Source organism: Tachyglossus aculeatus, unplaced genomic scaffold (genome assembly GCF_015852505.1).
Source record: "Tachyglossus aculeatus isolate mTacAcu1 unplaced genomic scaffold, mTacAcu1.pri scaffold_155_arrow_ctg1, whole genome shotgun sequence".
Lineage (NCBI taxonomy): Eukaryota > Metazoa > Chordata > Mammalia > Monotremata > Tachyglossidae > Tachyglossus > Tachyglossus aculeatus.
In genome coordinates, this window is record NW_024044878.1 from 8,799 (window position 1) to 32,628 (window position 23,830).

At 52.1% G+C, this 23,830-nt stretch overlaps 1 pseudogene; it reads right to left on the reverse strand.

Moving 5' to 3' along the window:
* Positions 1 to 4,567: 4,567 nt before the first annotated feature.
* Positions 4,568 to 14,985, reverse strand: LOC119923205 (annotated as a pseudogene).
* Between the last annotated feature and the right edge of the window lie 8,845 nt (positions 14,986 to 23,830).

Below are 23,830 nucleotides of genomic sequence, written 5' to 3' on the forward strand. Positions count from 1 at the left end.
GCTCCAGGCATGGCCTCTCCCTATGACCCCTCATCAGCCAATCTAATCTTCGCAGACCAGAGAATTTCAGAAGAAACCAAAGATGGCTGCAGCAGGTAGTGTCTGAGGGAATGTAGGTGTCCAAGGTGGGGAGGTGATGTAGGGCAATGAGGACTCCTGGTTAGGTTCATCTCCTCCTCATCCCCTCTACTACTATGCATGTGTCAAAGTCATCTTGAGAAGGTCCTGTTTGGATGCCAACTTAGTAGTGTCCTAAGCAGTAGCCATGTTGGTATGATTAAGATTACTACCTGTAGTGGGAATGGCTCAAGTTGCATGTCCCTGGGAGGTGATTTTGAGCTGTCTCCCTCTCACTCCTTTATGCCACTTATTCTAGGACTGCAGCTCCCAAAGTACCTCCATTAATCTGCCCAGCTAGGGACCCTTGAGTTGGTAACTGTTGGCAGAAAGTGTTGGGAAAGGAGGGAGAATTCCTTTAATTTTCAGTGTCTGACTCGCTCTATCTTGATTGCTCCCACATCTCAGAAATTGTGCCTATGTTCAGAGGGACCAGGAAGATAAATGTGACAGCTCTGAAGAAAAGCAGAGTGATCAGGGTCTCCCTAGAGAAACACTTTACTTTCCAGCTGGTTCCAGCAAAATACTGTAAAATGTCATTCCATTACACTGGGTGAACAGCCTAACACATGTAAAGCATTGCATCTGATTGTCCTGTTCTAATCCCAGTCTTTATGACTACATAAATGTTTCGTGCAGCTTTTGATGAGAGATGTAATCACCATCTCAAACTGGATACAGGCAACGGGACATCAGGATTTCTTGGTGCTCTTGTATTGTTCTGACCAGAAAAGGGGAAGGAAGATTCTTATTATGACTCCCCACAGATGGATCCCCTTTCACCATCAGAAGCATCATCTTTAAACCAAAGAACAACTCCACGGGAAAGAGACCCTTTTGGAAGGGTATGAGGTTGGTCCAGGCCCTAGGAGTGGGACTAGGAGAGTGTCTGGCTCCATCTAGGGCAAGGGCCAGGTTCAGCCTCCAGGCCAGCCCGAAGTGTTGAACTCTGTCCTCATCGACCCATGAGGTCACCTTGATTTGTGTATTAGCCTCCCTGTTGACCTCCCTACCTTCAGTCCGTCCCCACCACAGTCCATAATAGTTCGCTCTGCTTCCAGGATTACTTTTCTACAACAACGTTCAGTCCATGTTTGCCCACTCCTCAAGAACCTTCAGTGAATGCCCACCCATCTTCGCATCAAACAGAAATGCCTCCCCATTGGCTCTAAAGCACTCAGTTACTTGCCCCCTCCTACCTCACCTTGCTATTCTCCTACTACAATTCAGCCTGCACACTTTGCTCCTCAACCTACTCACTGTACCTCGATTTCCTCTATCTTGCTGCAAACCTCTCACCCACATCCTGCCTCCGGCCTGGAATGCCCTCCCTTTTCATATCTGAAAGACAACTACTCTCTCCACCTTCAAAGCCTTATTGAAGATACATCTCCTACAAGAGGCCTTCCTTGACCTTCTTTTTCTCCTCTCCTACTCTCTTCTGCATCACAACATCGGCAAAGTGGCCACATTCATTTTCTTTCCACACTTGGTCCAAATCTGGGAACATTTATGCTGAAAGCCTGCTGTCCCTTTATCACAGGAGATGGGTGCAAGATCAATAGCTGTCCACTCTCCACAGCAGTACCTACGTGTGCTCAGAATTTCCCTCATAAGCAGGTCATAGCCTCCCCGACTCCCCCCTCACCAGCCAGAGGCATCCTCTGAATGATTATTTGTAATTCAGTAATGTAAAGCAGCTCAATTCTCATCGTTGGGCTAAAGCAGCAGCCAGGATCAGGTTTAAAAAATATTTTCAGAGCCAAATTAATGGCTCATTGTTGCTTTATGAGGAACTAACTAGCCTTCAGCTGGTCTAGAGTACACAATTGACTAGTTGTGGCAGCAAATCAGGAGAACAGAGCCCAGGAGTATACTGTAGTCTGGAAGGAACCATAGTCCGCAAGCCCAAGGGAAAAGAACATTCTGTTCTATTGTGTAGGGTGGCGGAGGGGGACTGTGCTAGCATGCAATACAGGGAGGAAAACAGGACAAGGAGGACTTGCCCGAGGCCTGGCCAAAATTTGAAAAAAAAAATGATCACAGGATATTTTTTCAAAGAGTTTATTGAAGCAGTAACAGTTCGGTCAGACACTGGCTGGAAAGAGGCAGTTTCATGATTCTGAAAAACACTTTACAAAAGTACTGCAGCACAAGATTCTGCTGTAAACTAGGCTTTTCTGTAAACGTCTCTAGAGGTAGGTGTTCATAAGACTTCAAACCTATTCTTTCTACCTATCTAGGATGGTCTTGCACTCTTGAAAACCTGCAGAAGGCACTTGAAAGGTGTTTTAGGATTTGGTCAAATTCTTTTGCTTGCTGGTAAGGTGTTGCTGCACTGGGCATCGATGAAAGTTTTCACTCTAAATCATAGTGGTGTTGGGACGTTTTGTTGATGACCTGTGAACGGCAAGTTGAGGAGAAGGACCAGGTAATGAGTGAACAACTGCCTGATGGCAGAGGTATGAGATTTAGAAACCTAATCAGATAACTCATGCATAATACCTTGGTGCTACCTGCAGAACCTCATTTTCCCTTAGAGAAGCTTGGTTTCTCGATTCTGACAGCTTTATTTCCCAGAAGAAAGGGTGCAGGGTTGAGGGACAGTCAGAGTCTCACATGCAGGCATGAGCTGCTGCCCCCAAGAAATTGAAAATGCCAGTGGTTCCAAGAAGCCCTTCAGGCAGTAGGGTCTAACAAACGCTTATTCACATTTCAGAAGCATATTCAGTGCAGGAGAGGCCAAAAGGCATCTGGAATCCAGCCCAAAGCTAGAGGCTACCAAGGGAATGGTCTTCAGGGTCAGGCCAGGGTCAACTGCATGGACTTACAGAGAGTCAAAATGTTTGTATGTGTATGGGTACTGGAACAGGGATAAGAGATGCGCCAGGGTAAGGAAGATGTCCCTCTGAGCATGCCTGCCCTTCCCAGCTAGCCCTGCGAACTGAACTAGTGAGAGTCCTTTCCCGTAATCCCTGGCTGGATGTGGGGCATATTGACGGTGGCACACGGGCCTTTCACTTCTTTCTGCAGACCCCTCCTCTTCCCCCCGACTCCAGCCCCTTGATTTAAGAAATTCACATACTTGTCCATCCCTAGTTTCAACAGTCTTGATAGCAGTGTTCTCTTGGAATGGGTGTCCACCAGAGAGTGGGAGTCAATGTTGGTTTCTGAAAGATGAGAATAGCAATTTGTCAAAATGAGAGTTTAATGGTCCCTGCATATCACCCAAGAGTTCACTACATAGGATTATGAGTCTTGTGTTTACTCCTGTTGAGAATCTTTCTCTTTCACCAGGCACAATCTCAGTGCCTTGGGAGGTTTTAAGAGTTGCCAATATAGGCTTCATGATCGGCAATCCATGGACACAGGCCGTGTGAACTATTGATTACAAAAGTGAATAGCTATTGATGAAATAGGGATTTTTTGGCAGTAATAAAAAAAGTAAAAAAAACCAGTTTAATCAACTTTGTTGCCCACAAAAATGAACAGTTACAAGTCTAGGGGTAGCCAGTGATCAAGTCAATGAGAACATTGGTATTTAGCAGAGTAAACTCTTCAGAAAGTGTGGGGTAGATTTAGTCAGGGTACATCTTGATTCAGACTTGTTCCTTTTGTCTTAATAAATCATGTGACTGGCTAATTAGGTAAAAAACGTCTAAATTTTAGGACGGACACATTCTATTATTATCATGGTATTTGTTAAGTGCTTACTATGTGTCAGGCACTGTATTAAGAACTGGGAAGTTAGAAGCAAGTCGAGTTGTCCCATATGGGGCCCACAGTCTCTATCCCCATGTTACAGATGAGGTAATAAAGGCACAGGGAAGAAAAGTGACTTGCCCAAGGTCACTGAGCCGATAAGTGGCAGAGCTGGGATTAGAACCCATGGCCATCTTACTCTCAGGCCCATGGGCTATGCACTTCACCATGTGGGCCACAGTCACCCTATGCATGGTGTGACAGACACCCCTGCTTTAGTAGGAACTGTGTGAGTGATGAGATTTATCTAGTTTGACCCAGTAGAAGCATAATCACCTTGCCGGCCAGATTTGAGGGAGGGTTGATTGTTGCAGTTTGGATGAAAGAGACGAACTCACCCTCTCTCTGCCACCCCTACCCCCACTGCTGGGGCTTCGCCTAAATCCACTGCAGCTTCAACTAGAGACAACCCCTCCATTATTCCAAGGGAGTTCCAGCTTCCCCAAACACAGGTCTCGGCACTTAGGAGTGCTTGGGGCTTTTTCTGATCAGAAGGAAACTTCTGTGCTTCCCATAAGGAAGCTACCAAGCCCTGGAAATGAAATGGCAGTGCTCACCTCTCAAGTTCAAGGAAGAAAAGCTTGGAACCAGCAGGGTAATCCTGTAAAAAGATGGATCACATTAAGTTGTTACCAGGCAACCCAAAGGATAGATGTCCACCTCCCAGGTTCCCACTCCTCTCCCCTACTTACCTGCTCTCCTCGCCCTCCAGTAATTTGCGGTAGGTGGCTATCTCAATATCCAGTACCATCTTGACATTCAGCAGGTCCTGGTATTCATGCAGGTGGCGAGCCATCTCTTCCTTCATGTTCTGGATTTCATCCTGAAGGCGGCCAACAGTGTCTTGGTAGTTAGCAGCTTCACCCGAAACGTTCTCCTCCATCTCACGCATCTGGCGCTCCAGAGATTCGTTCTGCAAGAGAAGAGTAAGAGCTTGGCTATGACCTCATCAAAGACCTGGTGCGCCGAGCGATGCTGCCCAACCCAGTGTGGCCCCATTCTGTGGTCCATGGAGAGGCAGAGGTTTCTCAGCATGAACATGGTGCCAGATAATAATAATAATCGCATTTATTAAGCACCTACTATGTGCAAAGCACTGTTCTAAGCGCTGTGGAGATTACGAGGTGATCAGGTTGTCCCACGGGGAATTCACAGTCTTAATCCCCATTTTACAGATGAGGTAACTGAGGCACAAGAAGTTAAGTGATTTGGCCAAAGTTACACAGCTGACAGTTGGTGAAGCCGGGATTTGAACCCATGACCTTTGACTCCAAAGCCCACGCTCTTTCCACTGAGACACGCTGCTTCTCTAAAGTGTATGTCCAAACGCTTGCAGAAGCATTCTTAAGCCACCTGCCAATTGACTATTCCAAGTAATCGTGGACAGAAGAATGAACCATTGTGTTCCAAGTTGACAGTCAGTCAAGCAGAAATAATCAAAGACACGGGGCCCAGAGGTGTGGTTCAGGAATTACCTGGTCTTTCATGCTATCCTAACATTTGGTTAAAAACCTAAACTTCTTTTGTTTCAAACTTGACTTTAATCACTAGTTTTGATTGCCGATTCCTTCTACATTGGTTAGAAACACATTTGGGATTATGGGAATATATGTTCATGGGTCAAATGGTTTAAATAGTCCTGTTTAAAATGTCTGTTGGGTGTCCTCATATAAGGGGTGGGATGCCAATTTAGGAGGCTAGGAAATTAGAGCAAAGCCCATTGTTGGTGTTAAGTTAGCCATCACCAAGCAAAGGGGAGAATTTCCTGCAATGCCAACTTCAGCCAACACAGTGGACCTGTGGTATTTCATCCCCGAAACCCACACCCTCCAGCGTGTACTCACGGTCCCTTTCAGTGCATCCACTTCACAAGTGAGAGACTGGACCTACCAGCGATACTCATTTGATTCCTGCTTGGCCTGGCGTAGGGCATCATTGTTCCTATTAGCAGCTTCAGAGAGGTCAGCAAACTGTTGAGAAAACATTGACAGTGGACATCTCAACCCCAGGGTGGATCGCAGCCCCTTGGTCCCAAGAGGACAAAGGACCAGTCAGCTGTCAACTGGAAAGCTGGATCACCAATGAATTCCCTATTCCACTCTCCTCCAGTCACCAGTGCCACCTCCCGTAGCATGCAGCGTGGTCCTGAGAAACCCATCTAGGGAAATATGTGAGTCCTGTGCATGCCACGGCTACTTCCAGAGGGAGCCCCTACCCCCTGCCCGTTGCTCCCCGGGGTTTCGGGGGCAACTCTCGGGTTCTTACCCTCTCCGGGTCTTTGGACGTCTCCGGACGGGGGCCGCGCGTTCACACCAGGAAGAGTCAGCCAGAGGTCCAAAGCTTGGTTGCCGTTTATTTGCTATCAGCGATTATATGGTTAATAAAGAGAGAGAGAACGAGAGAGAGAGAGAGAGAGAGAGGGAGAGAGAGCACCTGTATACCCCCCCTTGTCTTGTTCGTCTCTTATACCCCCCGTTGCCCGGGGGCAGGGTTTTCTCAGGCCATGTAGCACACTCACTCGCCACCCTCCAGCCACTATCCTAGCAACAGCTCTGTCCATCACGAAGCGTTTGCTCTGGCTCGCCCCCAGCCACCCGTTGCCAACCATCGCTGGCTGCGGATATGGCCTTGAGGTTGCCTCCGAGCCTTGCAGGTGCAAGCTTGTTTTTCTTGCCCTGGTCCCTTTATCTCCTGTTGTTGAGTCTGTTTGGCTTTGAGCTGTTGGGTACGGTTTGTGTGCACATACTCCCTGTCTCAGCGCCTTCCCACGCTCCCCACGTGTCCCCCTCCCGTTATGGCGGGGACCGCTAAGGGCGTCCACGCAATGGGAGCATCTCGACCTTAAGCTCGCGGACCACCCGGGCAACAGTGGAGCAAAAGAGACGAAGGAGGCACGGGAGGCACATGAGCAAAAGCAAACCCCCCCCAGTGGCGGCAAGGATCGAGACCAGCCAAGGGGCCAATCCCCCCGGCGTCACATGTTTGATCAAGTCCCAAAGTTCCTCCACCGCGTCCTCCCCGCGGCCTAGGTCGTCCCAAGCCTTGGGGAAGCGCAGCGACTGGGCGTTGAGCTCGTCGATAAGGCGGCACAGTTCCTGTAACTCGTCGGTCACGTTGGCGGCCAGGAAAAGTCCCTCCAGGTGTTTCTTTACTCCGTCCCAGGAGGCAGGGAACGAAGAGTTGGTGGCGTTGCAGCGGAGCGGAAGCACGCAGACATGCCGATACCGGTAGTCGCATTTCACCGCCTGCCGTAGGGACAGGAGGCGAACCTCGTCGCCGAGCGTCTCGATCACATGCTCAAGGCCGATCAGCTCCTGCTACAGGGAAGCGTCCAGGTGACGCTGAACCCCCCATGCCAGTTGGGTGGAGTGCATGAAGGCCGAGAGTTGAGACGCGAGGAAACCAGTCCGATCGTACAGATTCAGGATTTGCCATTCCTGGAAGGCGGAAAACGCGAGGTTCCCGATACCCAGCATGGCCTCAAATAATTCCCTGCGGGTGCGCAAGCCGCGCAAGTGGGTCGCTAGGGTGTGCCATCGATGGTCGGAGGCCTGGGAAAACCAAGGGTCAGCGGACTTAACGGGTATAAGGGTGTAGCGGAGCCGCCGGACCATCCAAACAGCGTAATCTGCCGCACCCTCCGCGGTCATGGGTCGCGCCCGAGACATAAGGACGCATTGCGAGGAACCCGTGGTGGACAAGGAAAAGTCGCCATAAGCCGACCGGGAGGCAGTAAGGTTCCAGCTGGGGTCAGTACTCGGGCAGGCTATAAGCGCGTAAGGGGCAGGGATAAAGGCGTTCCCTTGAAAGGCATAATCATGGTCGGCACAAGTGCCTTGCAAGTGCAGGGAAACGTTCAGACCCTCACGGAAAATAATACGATACACCGAGAAAGGGTAATCCTGGCACGTCGCCCCGTCAGGGCAGGCGCACGAGCGGACCCTAACAGTCGCGGTGGGGGAGCGCAGGGAAGTAAAGGCTTTCCAGAGACCAGGGTGGTGCGTCCCCCACGGTAGCGCATAAAGCCCTGGCGCGGCCGCCTCCGTATATGTGTGGTCCCCAATGTGGTTATCCCAGGAGAGTAGGAGGGTACCGTTACCGTTATGGGGAATACAGCAGAACATGCCCGTGGAACAGTCAGTTAGAGGCATCCAAACCCCACCCCGACCCTCGGCGCACATTCTCCCGGGACCGGGGAGCGAGCTCGCATTTCGGATATAGCCGAAGTACCCCCCGCTTCCCTCGCTGGATTTTGTACCGCCGGGGGTGCACTGAAGCGTGCCGTGGATCCCCAGCAGGGTAAGGTTTCGGTGTGTGGGGTGCCCCGGACCTTGGGGTATGTTGACTTCCGGCGTATAAGTGAAATTTAGCAACCGCAAGCAAGATCGGGTTACCACGGGCTGGTTCGAGAAAGCCCCATTGCCGGTGTACCAGCATATGGGGGGACCAGCGCTGCGCAAGATAGGGCCCCGAATACGGATCTCACGCTGGTCTGTGTCTGGGGACTGACCCCGGTGCTGGCCCGTGAACTTGGTCACGTTCCCTCGGAATGAGAGTTGGGGGGAGTCCTCCTTCCAGGAGACCATGTGTAACAAAGGCGCATTGGCGAGGAGGGCCCACCTCCAAACCCCGCTCTGCTCCTCAACATCCTTCAGGTGGCTATTTACCAGAGCAGTTCAGTTAATCCGCGTCCCGGCCTCCCTCCCCACCGCGCCCCCGGGAAGAAGAAGGGGAAGGGGAAGGAGGGGGAGGAGGAGGGGAATCAGGGCGCTGGGACTTCCCCTGCGACTGGGCATCGTCTTTCTCGACGAGGTGGAGGTGTCGCGAAGAGATCCAAACGGGGCCGTCACCTGTGGAGATACAAGCATACCCTCGACCCCGAATTAGTACCGGATCAGGACCACGCCAATCGCCCTCCACAGTACGCCACATTGCTCGCCCCGTAGTGCGTGCGTGCGGGTGATGGCGCCGGGGTTTCACGGTCGTGGACCTGTGGCAGAGTTGCCGCATGGCGGGGGAGATTCCCATCCCCCGATCAACAGATAGAAAGTTATAGGTGTACGTAGCCTTGTCTAGGGCACACTGCGTGACCCCGTTCCCCACCCCCTGCTTTTGCAGGAGAGTTTTCAGCGTCCTGTTCGCCCTTTCCACTATGCCTTGGCCGTTGGGGTTGTAAGGTATCCCGGTAATATGGGAGATGCCAAAGGAGGAGAAAAAGAGGGACATGGATTTGGAGACATAACAGGGGCCATTATCGGTCTTTATCTCCTGGGGTGTGCCTATAGTGGCAAAGCAATGGTACAAATGGTTTTGCACATGTTTTGCGGCTTCTCCGGCTTGGCGTGTCGCCAGCATGAATCCGGAGAAGGTGTCAATGGTCATATGAATCGTGGAGGTCCCCCAATGGGTGACGTCCATTTGCCACAGCTCGTTCGGCGTGAGCCCCCGGGGGTTCACACCCGTCGACCCTGCCGGCCGTGGGGTGAACAGAAGACAGCGGGTACAGCGCCGGACAATAGACCGGGCTTCCTCTCTAGTGACCCCATACAGCCGGCGGAGCGAGGTGGCCGGGAGATGGAACTCCCTATGCGCCGCAGCCGCAGCATCCAGCCCCATTAGTAACGGCCCTGTGGGGTGCAGGCTGGCATCCACAGTGCGGTTGCCTTCAAAGATCGGCCCTTGTCCGTCCGTGTGGGAACGGACGTGCATGAGGTATACCTTACATTCCCTAGCCGCTATGGCAGCCTGAAGCCGAGAGATCATGTTCCCAATCTCCGAGTGCCGGTCGAAAAATATGGAGGTTTCGATTCGCCGGGCAAGATTAACGGCATACAGGCTATCCGAGATAATGTTGATCGCCTGGGGGTAGTTAGTCATTGCCCATATGATAGCGAAAAGTTCATTTCGCTGAGTCGAGCCATATGGTATGTCGAGCACCGACAAGGCACCGGTGGTCTGATTGAAAACTGCCGCCCGGTATTCCTTGGTGGCGTCTGTAAATACATTGTCTCCTCCGACCGGAGTATCGGAGATCACCCGAGGGGTCAGAATGTCCGATCCCTCATATAAGTGACTAAGAGTCAACGGGGAGCGTTCCGTAAAGGTGGCCTGCTGTAGGAGCATGGCCCACAGGAAGCTGTCCCTGGCTATCGCCTCAAGGTCTCCCATGGCTATCCCAAAATGGACTATAGGGTAAGTGGCCGAAAGCGCCACTACCCTCTGTATGGCATTCTGGCAAAAGCGACTGAGAAGCTCAGTCTCCTTTGGGAGAACACGGGAGGGGTTTCGAGGATAACACCATTCGAGAATCTCGGCCCCTTGATGTACAGCCGCGAAAAGGCTGCCCTCCCGAAATATCGTGACCTCCATGGGGAGGTGGGGTTCAGCTCGACAAGTATGGCTACCCGCCAACCGCTGTGTGATTTCTCGGAGGGCGCTTTTCGTGGACTCCGTCCATTCGAGGTGCGATTTAAGATTGGGGTCTCCTTTTGGGAGATCGTACAGGGGTTGCATGAGGGCGGAGGGGATGGGCGTTCTCGCGCGCATCCATTGAATCCTCCCTACTAAACCCTGCATATCGTTTAACGTGACGTATTTTCGGGGGTCAATTAGGGGTGGTCTTTGAGTCACCCGGGTCTCGGTGACGTCAAACCCGAGGTACGTGTACGGGGCTGATTCTTGGACCTTCTCTGGAGCTACGAATAAACCTTGGGCTGCGAGGGCTGTCACCACTCGCCGGGTGAGCGTCTGTACCTGCCCTTGGTCGGGCATACCCAGAAGGATGTCGTCCATGTAATGGACGATCGTCGCCCCCGGGAATTCCTTTCGGAAAGGGGCGAGTATCTGCCCCACGAACCACTGGCATATGGTGGGACTACAAGACATGCCCTGTGGCAGAACCTTCCACTGGTACCGGAGTCCTGGTTCCGCGAAATTCGGGCTCGGTACAGTAAAAGCGAACTTCACCCTGTCGTCAGGGTGTAACGGGATGCTGTAAAAGCAGTCCTTAATGTCTATGACCCGGATCTGGTGATTTTTTGGAATCATGTTAGGGGAGGGCAATCCGGGTTGTAGGGGTCCCATTAGCACAATGAGCGCATTGATTTTTCTTAAATCCATGAGGAAGCGCCACTTCCCCGCGGCTTTCTTTTTTATAACGAATACGGGGGCGTTCCAGGGGCTGAACGATTCCTCTAGGTGCCCCTGTGCAAATTGGTGTGCAACTAGTTCCCTCAGCGCCTGCAGCTTGTCCTTGGTCAGGGGCCACTGGTCCACCCATACCGGTGGGTGTGGAAGCCATACCAGTGGGGCTGTTGACAAGCCCCGGAACCCAGTGGCCCCACCTAAAAAGGATCAGCTTCATCTATAAGGTGGGCACCCAGCCCCTGCAGCACGTCTCTCCCCCACAGATTCAAACGGAGCCCTTGAATGCACAGCGGGACGAACGCACCTCGCCTTCCCCGGCATGACCAAATCAACGAACGGCCCGCCTCTCTCGCGGCTTGCAGTCCCTCCACGTCTTGCACCCCCATCGAGTGGTTTGCTAGCGGCCACTCTCCGCTGCTCAGCAGCAATCCTGAATAACGGAGCGGTCGGCCCCCGTGTCCAGGAGCCCTTTAAGGGGCTTTCCCTCAACTAAGAGGGTCCGCCAGGGTTTATCAAGGGTTATTTCTTGTATTATTCCAATGGCTGGGGGCGGGGGATCAGGGGGCGGGGGGCCAAGGGGCGTAGCGCGAGCAATGACCATTCCCGATCCTAGGTATATACCATACGGATGATGGTTGGTGAGGGGAATCTTCCCGGGCCCTTCCCCCCGTTCGGACAAATGAACGACCCCCGCCGCTCTTGTCTGAAGCCCCACCACTAGGGCCCTCCAGGGGAGGGGCTGTATTGGGACGTTTACAGTGTCCCCGGGTCGGATTTCCACTGGGGCCAGGCATCGGACTTCAGCCCAAGTGGCTCCCGGGACCGAAGCCTCTGGTACTCCTCTATGACAGAAACCCTTTTCGGGCTCTCTCCCGCGGCTGACACGGGGAACGCGTGATTCGGGGCCCGCTCGGGGCCCCTCCACCCGTTTCCCGACGCCGTTCGGGGTCTCCGCCTCGAGCGGCATTGTTTCGCATAATGCCCGTGCTTCCCACATTCAAAGCAAGTCACACCCTTTCTCGGCTGTGCTGGGGGGCCACTTTTGTCCTGAGCTCGGCATTGAGCCATCAGGTGTCCCATCCGTCCGCATCGAAAGCACTGTCGCCCCCTTTCCCCGACTCCCGCTAATCCTTTCAGTATTGCCCCCGCAAGCATCTGCGCCTTGTACTCTTCTCCTCCAACCCCTTCGCATCTTTGCAGGATATCCCCCAATGTGGCCTCTCTGGGCAGCCCTGCCAATGCCTTCCTGCAGGCGCTATTCGCGTTCTCTCGGATCATCTGCTTCAATACAATTTCGGCGCCGTCCCGATCCCCTATAATACGGGTGACCGCGGACTGCATGCGTGAAACGAAATCTTGAATCGCCTCGTCCGGGCACTGTCTGATCTGCGTTAAGGGGGAGTGATGGTCCCCTTTCTCGGGAACCTTTTGCCAGGCAGTTAGGGCAACCCTGGCAATCACCATATACACCTCGGGATCGTAGTTGACCTGCATCTCAGCAGTCTCGAATCGTCCCGTCCCGGTCATAGCTACAAAAGCCTCGGCGGGGTTCGGGAAACCCCGTCTGCATATTAGTTCTTTCGCAGCGGTGGTAAACTCAGACATCCATATAAGGCCCTGTCCGGGATCCAAACACCCGCGGGCAAGGGATTTCCAATCATTCGGGGTCAAAACGCTTTCCAGGGACATAGTGTGCAGGAGCTGGCTCACATAGGGGAGCTGGGACCGTAGGCGGCACACGCCGCCTTCAACTCCTTGAGTTTCACCCAAGGTATCGGGGCGAAACCTCGTCCCCCGTCTGGTCTTTCTATCACGGGGAATACCTCCCATCCCGTGACGTCCTCTCCCCTCGCCGCCGCCTCTTCCAAAGCCCGCTGTAGGGCTGAAACCGCTCTCGTCCCCTCCCCACTTTTAACGATCGATTTCGTGCTTCCCACATCTATCTGCCTGAACTGTTCCCGCGTATCCCCTATCTCACTCTCAACCTCCGTCTGTGTAGCCTGACCTCCTCTTTCCCGCTCGGCGTTGGGCATTTCACTATGGGTGTAAGGCCCGAGATCAGGATAGATGCGGTGATAACTCGGGGCCCGTGGGGGGGGTGTGTGTCTCTGCCTCGGCCTGACCAGTCTCCTCAGGTTGTCGGCTGTTCTCCCCTTCCTGCCCCGCTTCCTCCTTGTCAGTCTGGCAGGTCGCGTCAAACTTACGAACGAGTCTCTCTGGCCCTTGAAAGGCCGCACGGAGGATACCGTGTATAAGAAAGTCCACGTCCTTTAACTCCCCCGGGTGGGAGTCTTCATAGGCCGTCATCTGTTCCCCAATAACGTCCCATCGCTCCTCCGTGATCCGGGAATCAAGTATCCACGGGGAGGTCATAGTTACCTTCCCTATAAATTCCCTTGTTGTTTTCAGCTCAGTCTTTACCCCTTTACTTTTCAATATCTTGTAACAGTGCCGGGTGTACACTTCCTTATCTTCTGGCTTATATATGGGCAGCGATCGTACCGTCCCCATCTTCCCGCCTGACCTTTAGCTACCTGGCCTACGGGGCACTCTCCCTGGTCTTCCCTAATGGGGGTACCCGAGCCCCAAGTTGGGTGCCAGTCGTTGCTCCCCGGGGTTTCGGGGGCAACTCTCGGGTTCTTACCCTCTCCGGGTCTTCGGACGTCTCCAGACGCGGGCCGCGCGTTCACACCAGGAAGAGTCAGCCAGAGGTCCAAAGCTTGGTTGCCGTTTATTTGCTATCAGCGATTATATGGTTAATAAAGAGAGAGAGAACGAGAGAGAGAGAGAGAGAGAGAGAGAGAGAGAGAGAGAGAGAGAGGGAGAGAGAGCACCTGTATACTCCCCCCTTGTCTTGTTCGTCTCTTATACCCCCCGTTGCCCGGGGGCAGGGTTTTCTCAGGCCATGTAGCACACTCACTCGCCACCCTCCAGCCACTAGCCTAGCAACAGCTCTGTCCATCACGAAGCGTTTGCTCTGGCTCGCCCCCAGCCACCCGTTGCCAACCATTGCTGGCTGCGGATATGGCCCTGAGGTTGCCTCCGAGCTTTGCAGGTGCAAGCTTGTTTTTCTTGCCCTGGTCCCTTTATCTCCTGTTGTTGAGTCTGTTTGGCTTTGAGCTGTTGGGTACGGTTTGTGTGCACATACTCCCTGTCTCAGCGCCTTCCCACGCTCCCCACGCCTGCCTGCCGGTTTGATGAAATGAGTGTATGCATGCATGCACCGTACCCCCAATCCCTGCACCTCCTCTCCAGGCAGATGACCTGTGCCAACTGCTTTGTTTAATCCCCAGAGAGCTGGTTTAGGGACTAGGTTTAGGGTACCGCCCTCAGGGAACACCTTCCCCTAGAGTCACACCTCCTCGGATTCGTACCATTCTTCAGCTTCATGGACGTTCTTTGCAGCCACATTTCGGTACCGCTGGCGAACATCACGCAGGGCAGCAGTGTGATCGGGCATAGCCACATCCACATCGATTTGGATGTGCTGTTCCTGAATCTAGGCCTGCCGCTCCTGGAATTCCTGGTGAAGAATAAGTAGAGAATATCCAGTTCCTGCTGGCTTCCCTGATTAGATCGGCTTAATTTACATTCCCCGATTAAGAGGAAGCCCATTACCCCGTCGTGAAGTTTCTTCAAGAAGACTATCTCTTCTTGGAAGGATTTGACTTTCTGCTTGAGAGCAAGGCGTGCCAATGAAGAATTGTCAACGTCCTAATTGAAATGAGAGTCAAATTACTTATTCTAACCAAATCAACCATTCATTGACTCACATTTGCTTTTTAGAAAACATTTGTTGAAAATAAGCAGAGTCTACCGTGCAAAGCATCCGGAAAGAGTTGAGCTGAGCTTTCAAGTCTGAGGTTGGGAATTTGGCCACATCAATCTGGTTCTCAATTTGGAAATGCCGAGGTGAGAGGCGGTCATTCTTTGGTAATTAGTCATAAGGGAAGGCCCGGTATCGTGAGAGTACAAATGGGGACTTCTTTATTGAGACAGATCCTGGGTGGATCTTGTAGGCCCTGGTCACCAACAGGCCAGCAGGTTAGAAACGCATAGCTCTGGCTCTGATTCTGGCTTCAGAAAATGAAAAACAGATGTGTCAATCTATCAGTTCAGCTTGCTTTTCCCCTTCTTCTACAGGACATCACAGCTTGGAGACAAGGGAGACCGTGTGGCCTATTTTGAACAAGAACAGGGCTGGGAAACAGGAAACTTGGGTTCAGATCCTGGTTCTGCCACTTGTCTGTTGGGTGACCTTGACCAAGTCACTTAACTTCTCTGGGCCTGTTGCCTGTAAAGGGGGAATTCAATTCTTGTCCTGCCTCCTTCATTGACTATGAGTTCTGTGGGAAAAAGGTACTCTTTCCATTCTGATTATTTTATCTCTGCCCCAGCGGCTAGCACATAGTGAGAACAACCACAGTAACTGCATAGAGTATAGTACTCTGAATACGGCAGGCATTCAATGTGTACTACTGGATGGATGCATTAATTGCAATATAGTGCCTTCTTCCCGTAGATGAAATTTGTCTGACTGCTGCCGAAGCCTTCTCTCTGACTTCCCTGCCTTCAACCTTCAATCATCTACCCAGATTATTTTCTTAAAAAATTATTCTGGGCACATCCCCCCCACTCCTTAAAAAAACCCCATCTCAGTACAATACTCTTCACACAGTAAGCTCTCAATAAATACTACTGAATGAATGAATGAATGCTCCGTGTTTTCTATCCCTCTGCTTTCTGCTCCTTCGCTTCTCAGACCCTCTGCCCCTCAGTTCTCTTCCCCCTACCCTTCATCTCTCTTTTCTCTTCCCCTCTGCTTTCTGCTGTCTGTCTCCACCCTTCTTGACTGTGAGCCTATTGTTGGGCACGGGTTGTTGATGACGTTGTACTGTCCAGGCTCTTAGTACAGTGCTCTGCACCCAGTAAGTGCTCAATAAATACTATTGAATGAATGACTGAATGAATGCCGCCTGCTTTCTACCCCTCTGCTTTCTGCTCCTTTGTTTCTGAACCTTCTGCTCCTCTGCTCTGCCCCTGTGCCCTGCTGCCCCTGTGCCCTGCTGCCCCTCATCCGTCTTCCCCCTCCCCTTCAGCTCTCCTTTCTCTTCCCCTTTGTTTCCTGCTGTCTAGCCTCCCAAGCCGGAAGTGGAGCAACTGGCCGCTCCAGCGCGGGCAGGAGCGTCAACGGCGCGTGCCCAGGGACAAACTTCTTCACGCGCTTCCGGACGCCGAGGGCCGGGCCCTCCTAGGGCGGAAGTTCCCGCGCGGGCGGGAGCACCGACAGTGCACGTCCAGGGACAAATTTCTTCATGCGCTGCCGGAAGCCGAGGGGGCGGGGCTTCCCAAGCTGGAAGTGGTGTCGGGCGGACCCGCCGCCCTTAAAGGGGACGTAACGTCCTCTCATTCATTCATTCGGTCGGGTTTATTGAGCACCGACTGGGTGCTGAGTGCTGGACTAAGCGCTTGGAAAGTACCATTATTAATCTATTTATTTATTTAACTTGTACGTATTTATTCTATTCATTTCATTTTGTTAATATGTTTTGTTTTGTTGTCCGTCTCCCCCTTCTAGACTGTGAGCCCGCCGTTGGGTAGGGACCGTCTCTAGATGTTGCCGACTTGGACTTCCCAAGCGCTTAGTACAATGCTTTGCATACAGTAAGCGCTCAATAAATATGATTGAATGAATGAATGAATGAATGAAATGACCTAATGGGACGAGGGAAGGGTGCCACCCTTGCTACTGCATTACAGCGCATTCCTGAAGTAGAGAAGATGCAGTTATTCATTCATTCTTTGGGAATAATAATAATAATGATGGCATTTATTAAGCACTACTATGTGCAAAGCACTGTTCTAAGCACTGGGGAGGTGTCCCGAGGTGACCCTTGGGTATCGGCCATCTCAAGGTCAAAAGCTATCTCGTGACCACCTGAGCCAGCAGGCGGAACTCGGAAGTGAGGGTGGGATACCGCCCCCACGACCAAATCTGCTAGATTGACAGCCCAAGCTGGGAATACAGAAGGTGTCCCTCGCCCCCGTGCGAATCAATTAGGTATGGAGGTGGGGGGCAGAGATTGGATAGACTGAGGCCGGAAGCTGGAATGGCCTAGGGGCACAGGCAATAAATACCTGTCGCCTCTGACCTTCCTGGTCAGAACACCAGGACACGCAGCAGCAGGAGCAGCCGCAGCAGCAGCAGCAGCAGCAGCAATCCACGTGTCTCTCCCTGCCCAGAAGGCCAGATGCCCGCTCTACAACCAGAACCAACACACTGAGGCAAGGGCCGCGGGATGGGTGAGTGTCTCGTGGGTGGGACCCAGGTATCCCGCTGCTGATGGGAATTATGAGTGGATTCCTCCCATGTAGGGAGAGCTAGCCGCCCACCACGTGCGCGGGTAATGTAGTGAATTCTTCCCATGTGGGAAAGTAAGTGGATTCTTCCAGAGTGGGAAGTGCACATGGGTGAGAGTTAGCCAACTCACCCACGCGCGATTAATGGATGATTGTGTTCCTCTCGTGTACAGAAGCTCTAATATTGCTAATTGATTATATTCCTCCCGAAAGGGAAGCTCAATCCATTGCACCTAAACAATTACATAAATTCAATTCACCTCGCGGAATAAATTTTATATAAAACTTAGGCTTTCCGTCCCCGGCCTCTCTCTCTCTCTCTCTCTCTCTCTCTCTCTCTCTCTCTCTCCTCGCCGATCACTGAACGAACCCGTCCCCGGATGACGGGTGACAGGAGGTTACAAGGTTATCGGGTTGTCCCGGGGTGGTGGGGGGCTCACGGTCTCAATCCCCATTTTGCAGGTGAAGCAACTGAGGCCCAGAGAAGTGAAGTGACTTGCACAATGTCACACAGCTGACAAGGGGCGGAGCCGGGATTTGAACCCATGACCTCTGACTCCCAAGCCCGGGCTCTTTCCACTGAGCCACGCTGCTTCTCTGCTAGCTTGGCTGAAGGCCAGTCATATACACTGTTGTCTGTAGCCACCAGAGACACAAACTGAGGGGATCTGAAAAGCAACCAATCCATCATAGTCAATGAACACTTACTGTGTTCAGAACACTGTTAAGGGAGTTCCAGATCCGAGGCAGGATCCGGGCGAGGAGCCGGCGGTAAGATAGACAACATCACGGACCGGTGAGGAGGTTGATTTTGGAGGAGCGGAGTGAGTTGTACTAGGGAATCAGTGAGGTTAGATAGGAGGGGGCAAGGTGATTGAAGGCTTAAAGCTACTGGTAAGGCGTTTCAGTTTGATGTGGAGGTGGATGGGCGACCGCTGGAAGTTCTGGAGAAACCTGGACCGAAGATTTTGGTAGAAAAATGATCTGGGCTGAGGGAGTGAAAAATGAGTGAAGTAGGGACTGGAGTGGGAGAGACAGGAGGCAGGGAGATCAGCAAGGCGGCTGATAGAGCAGTCAGGATGGGCTAGGATCAGTGGTTGGATTAGATTTATAGACGGTGAGCACGTCCTTGGGTAGGGACCGTCTCTATATGTTGCCGACTTGTACTTCCCGAGCGCTTAGAACAGTACTCTGCACGCAGTAAGCACTCAGTAAATACGATTAAATGAATGGATTAACGTGGTAGCAGTTCAGAAGTCTGTTCAGAGGTAGTACCCCAGATGTTGACATCCAGCTTTGCACATCTGGAGCCTCCTAGTATTTGCCACCTTAGGCCTAATTGGCTAATCGATAAATCTGCCAGGGCTAGGAAGAATGTACAAGGCTTCTGTCCCTGTCCCCTCCAGCATCGGAAGAGGCGTGGGCGAGTCACAGACCCGGTAACAACTGGAATTGACTCAAATAAAGTGGGTCCCCGAGTCTCCTCTCGGTGATGGGAAGGGGACTGCTTGGTATCTCGACCCGCAACTCGATTTCTTGTTGCAGCTGGGATTTGAGAAGGTGGTCCTTTGAGAAAAGCAGCATGGCTCAGTGGAAAGAGCCCGGGCTTTGGAGTCAGAGGTCATGGGTTCAAATCCCAGCTCCACCACTTGTCATCTGTGTGACTTTCCTTCCTCTCCCCCTCCTTCCTGTCTTACTTCCTTCCCCTCCCCACAGCACCTGTATATATGTTTGTACGTATTACTCTATTTTATTTGTACATATTTATTCCATTTATTTTATTTTGTTAATATGTTTTGCTCTCTGTCTCCCCCTTCTAGACTGTGAGCCCACTGTTGGGTAGGGACCGTCTCTATATGTTGCCAACTTGGACTTCCCAAGCGCTTAGTACAGTGCTGTGCACACAGTAAGCACTCAATAAATACGATTGAATGAATGAATGAAGTCACTTCACTTCTCTGGGCCTCAGTTCCCTCTCTGTAAAACGGGGATGAAGACTGTGAGCCCCCCATAGGACAACCTGATCACCTTGTAACTTCCCCAGCGCTTAGAACAGTGCTTTGCACATAGTAAGTGCTTAATAAATGCCATCATTATTACTATTATTATCTGGACAGCCCTAAGGTGACGGCTATTTTCCAGCAGAGAAATAAAACTTGCCTTTGAAGATGCTACACTGTAGTTTATTACCATTCTGATTGAGTCCCATTTTTGAAAAATGGAAGTTTAGCGAGAGCAGCGTTCAAAAGCCGACAGCAAGGTCATCACAGTACAGATCATTCACAGTCTATCGTTTCCCATCTATTAATCTGTGAAGTTCAATGAGTTGGATCAGATTCAGGGGGATTCCCGAAGGGTTCGATTCCACTGGCCAGGTGTCTGTTTTCTCCGGGGAGCCACAGTCTGCTCTCAGCCTCCTTGGGGCGATCCCGAGACGGGAGCCCAGAGGGAGGGCACTGACGGATCAATCAATCAATCGTATTTATTGAGCGCTTACCGTGGCCTCCTCACTTCCGGAGCGAGGCGAGGTAGGCGTACCAAAATAAGGCCACCAGGTTGGCAAACAGCACTCGGAACTGTGTCAAAAGAAGAAGCGGTACGTCAGAGGTAACTCGGGTGGAACCGGGTTAGCTAGAGGCCCGTTAGAAGGCAAGCGACCCACCCAGGAAGGGGAACTTGACACAGAAAAGCAGCGTGGCTCAGTGGAAAGAGCCCGGGCTTTGGAGTCAGAGGTCATGGATTCAAATCCCGGCTCCGCCAGCTGTCAGCTGTTTGACTTTGGGCAAGTCACATCACTTCTCTGGGCCTCAGTGACCTCATCTGGAAAATGGGGATAAAGATTGTGAGCCCCCCGAGGGACAACCTGATCACCTTGTAACCTCCCAAGCGCTTAGAACAGTGTTTTGCACATAGAAATGCCGTTATTATTATTATTATTCAGAAATCTCATCGGGGCAAATTCTCAACTGCCCGTTCTCTCTGTTGGACTTCCCCGAGGGAACGGGCAGTGGCAAAGCCCCCAGTTCCAAACCCTTTCCCGAGACCATTGGCTTTTTGGAAAGGAATTGTGCGCACTGATTCCCAGCCTAGGAACTTGGCATCTTCTGTAGGCCCCTGGGTAGACTGGGCGTGACCGGTGGGTAGTGGATGGAGCCAACCCCAAGCAGCTCGTTATGGGCAGGGAATGTATATATTTTATATTGTTGTATTGTACTCTCCCAAGTGCTTAGTACAGTGCTCCACACACAGTAAATGCTCAACAAATATGACTGAATGAATGAAAGAATCAACTGTGTTCAAACCACTCCAGGTTCCTCAGCCTCACCCTCTCACTTCATGGTTTAACAACAGGGGAAATCAATGGGCCAATAACTGGGGCCAGGGAAGGGGGAAACGATCCCCATGTCATTTCATTCATTCATTCAATCGTATTTATTGAGCGCTTACTGTGTGCAAAGCACTGTACTAAGTGCTTGGGAAGTACAAGTCGGCAACATCTAGAGACGATCCCTACCGAACAGCAGACTCACAGGCTAGAAGGGGGAGACAGACAACAATAACAAAACAAGTAGACTGATGTCAATAATAATAATAATGATGGCATTTCTTAAGCACTTACTATTCATTCATTCATTCAATCGTACTTATTGAGCGCTTACTGTGTGCAGGGCACTGTACTAAGCGCTTGGGAAGTACAGGCTGGCAACATATAGAGACAGTCCCTACCCAACAGTGGGCTCACAGTCTAGAAGGGGGAGACAGAGAACAAAAGCAAACACACTAACAAAATAAAATAGAATAGATAGGTACAAGTAAAATAAATAGAGTAATAAATATGTACAAACATATATACATATATACAGGTGCTGTGGGGAAGGGAAGGAGGTAAGATACGGGTGGTGGAGAGGGGGACAAGGGGGAGAGGAAGGAAGGGGCTCAGTCTGGGAAGGCCTCCTGGAGGAGATGAGCTCTCAGTAGGGCCTTGAAGGAAGGAAGAGAGCTAGCTTGGCGGATGGGCAAAGGGAGGGCATTCCAGGCCCGGGGGAGGACGTGGGCCGGGGGTCGATGGTGGGACAGGAAGGCTGAGTAGGTGTGAATGAGGTTGCCATTAATGTAACTTGGTGATAACAAGGGCCTTTTTCCCGGGGTGGGGGTGGGGGAGTCTATGGCGTCTATGGCGGACCGGACCGGGAAGGGGAGTTCGGGTCACTATAAGGAAGGTCGCTTAAGTGGGTGGGGGTGGAAGCAGGGGGCGTCTATGGCGGCGCTCGGAGGAGAGGAGCCTTCCGGGAGCGGCAGGGGCCACGCGGTGTGATGGCGGGCAGGTGGGCGGGCCTCTCGGGAACGGAGTCCCGGGCGTCTATGGCGGTCCTCTCTGGCGCTCTGAGGAGAGGAGACTTCCGGGAGCAGCGGGGTCCATGCGGTGTGATGGCGGGCGGGCGGGCGGGCCTCTCAGGAACGGAGTCCCGGGCGTCTATGGGGGCGCTCTGAGGAGAGGATCATTCCTGGAGCAGCAGGGGCCACGCGGTGTGATGGCGGGGGTGGGGGTGGTGGGGGCGGGTGGGCCTCTCGGGAACGGAGTCCCGGGCATCTATTGCGGCGCGCTCTGAGGAGAGGATCCTTCCGGGAGCAGCAAGGCCGCGCGGTGTGATGGAGGGCGGGCTTCTCGGGAACGGAGTCCCGGGAGTCTGTGGCGGCGCTCTGAGGAGAGGATCATCATCATCATCATCAATCGTATTTATTGAGCGCTTTCTGTGTGCAGAGCACTGTACTAAGCGCTTGGGAAGTACAAATTGGCAACATATAGAGACAGTCCCTACCCAAAAGTGGGCTCACAGTCTAAAAGGGGGAGACAAAACCAAACATACTAACAAAATAAAATAAATAGAATAGATATGTACAAGTAAAATAAATAAATGAATAAATAGAGTAATAAATATGTACAAACGTATATACATATATACAAGTGCTGTGGGGAAGGGAAGGAGGTAAGATGAGGGGGATGGAGATGGGGACGAGGGGGAGAGGAAGGAAGGGGCTCAGTCTGGGAAGGCCTCCAGGAGGAGGTGAGCTCTCAGTAGGGCCTTGAAGGAAGGAAGAGAGCTAACTTGGCGGATGGGCAGAGGGAGGGCATTAAAGGTCCGGGGGATCCTTCTGGGAGAAGCGGGGGCCACGCGGTGTGATGGCGGGCTGGCGGGCCTCTCGGGAACGGAGTCCCGGGCGTCTATGGCGGGCCTCTCTGGCGCTCTGAGGAGAGGATCATTCTGGGAGCAGCGGGGGCCACACGGTGTGATGGAGGCCGGGCCTCTCGGGAGCGGAGTCCCGGGCGTCTATGGCGGTGCTCTGAGGAGAGGAACATTCTGGGAGCAGCAAGGCCGCGCTGTGTGACGGCAAGTGTAAGTTGGCAACATATAGAGACGGTCCCTACTCAACAACGGGCTCACAGGCTAGAAGGGGGAGGCAGACAACAAAACAAAACATATTAACAAAGTAAAATAAATAGAATAAATATGTACAAATGCCCTCCCCCCCCGCCCCATGACCCCGGGGAGGCCGGGACTAATAATGATAATGATGACATTTGTTAAGCACTTACAGTGTGCCAAGCACTGTTCATTCATTCAATCACATTTATTGAGCGCTTACTGTGTGCAGAGCACGGTACTAAGCGCTTGGGAAGTCCAAGTTGGCAACATAGAGAGATGGGCCCTACCCAACAGCGGGCTCACAGTCTAGAAGAAGGGCTCACTGTTCTAACCGCTGGGGTAGATACAAAATAGGTTATCCCACATGGGGGTCCCAGTCTTCAGCCCCATTTTCCAGATGAGGTAACTGAGGCCCAGAGAAGTGAAGTGGCTTGCCCAACGACACACAAGCAGACAAGTGGCATTGCCGGGATCAGAACCCACGTCCTCTGACTCCCAAGCCCGGGCCCTTGGGTCCCATAGCCTAGTGTGTGAGCAGTTGTCCCCCAGACTACTGGGACTACAACCCCCTCCTTCCTCTTCCCCTCCTCCCCCTCCCCATCCCCGTCAACGTACCTCCTTCCCCTCCCCACAGCACCTGTATATATGTATATATGTTTGTATGGATTTATTACTCTTTGTTTTATTTGTACATATTTATTCTATTTATTTTATTTTGTTAATATGTTTTGTTTTGTTCTCTGTCTCCCCCTTCTAGACTGTGAGCCCGCTGTTGGGTAGGGACCGTCTCTCTATGTTGCCAACTTGTACTTCCCAAGCGCTTAGTACAGTGCTCTGCACACAGTAAGAACTCAATAAATACGATTGAATGAATGAAACGTGTCTCCCCCCCCCTTCTAGACTGTGAGCCTGTTGTTGGGTACGGATTTTCTCTGTAGATGAATTGTACTTTCCGAGTACTTAGTACAGTGCTACTTTCTACACCTGTACTTTCTACTCCTTCGCTTCTCAGACCCTCT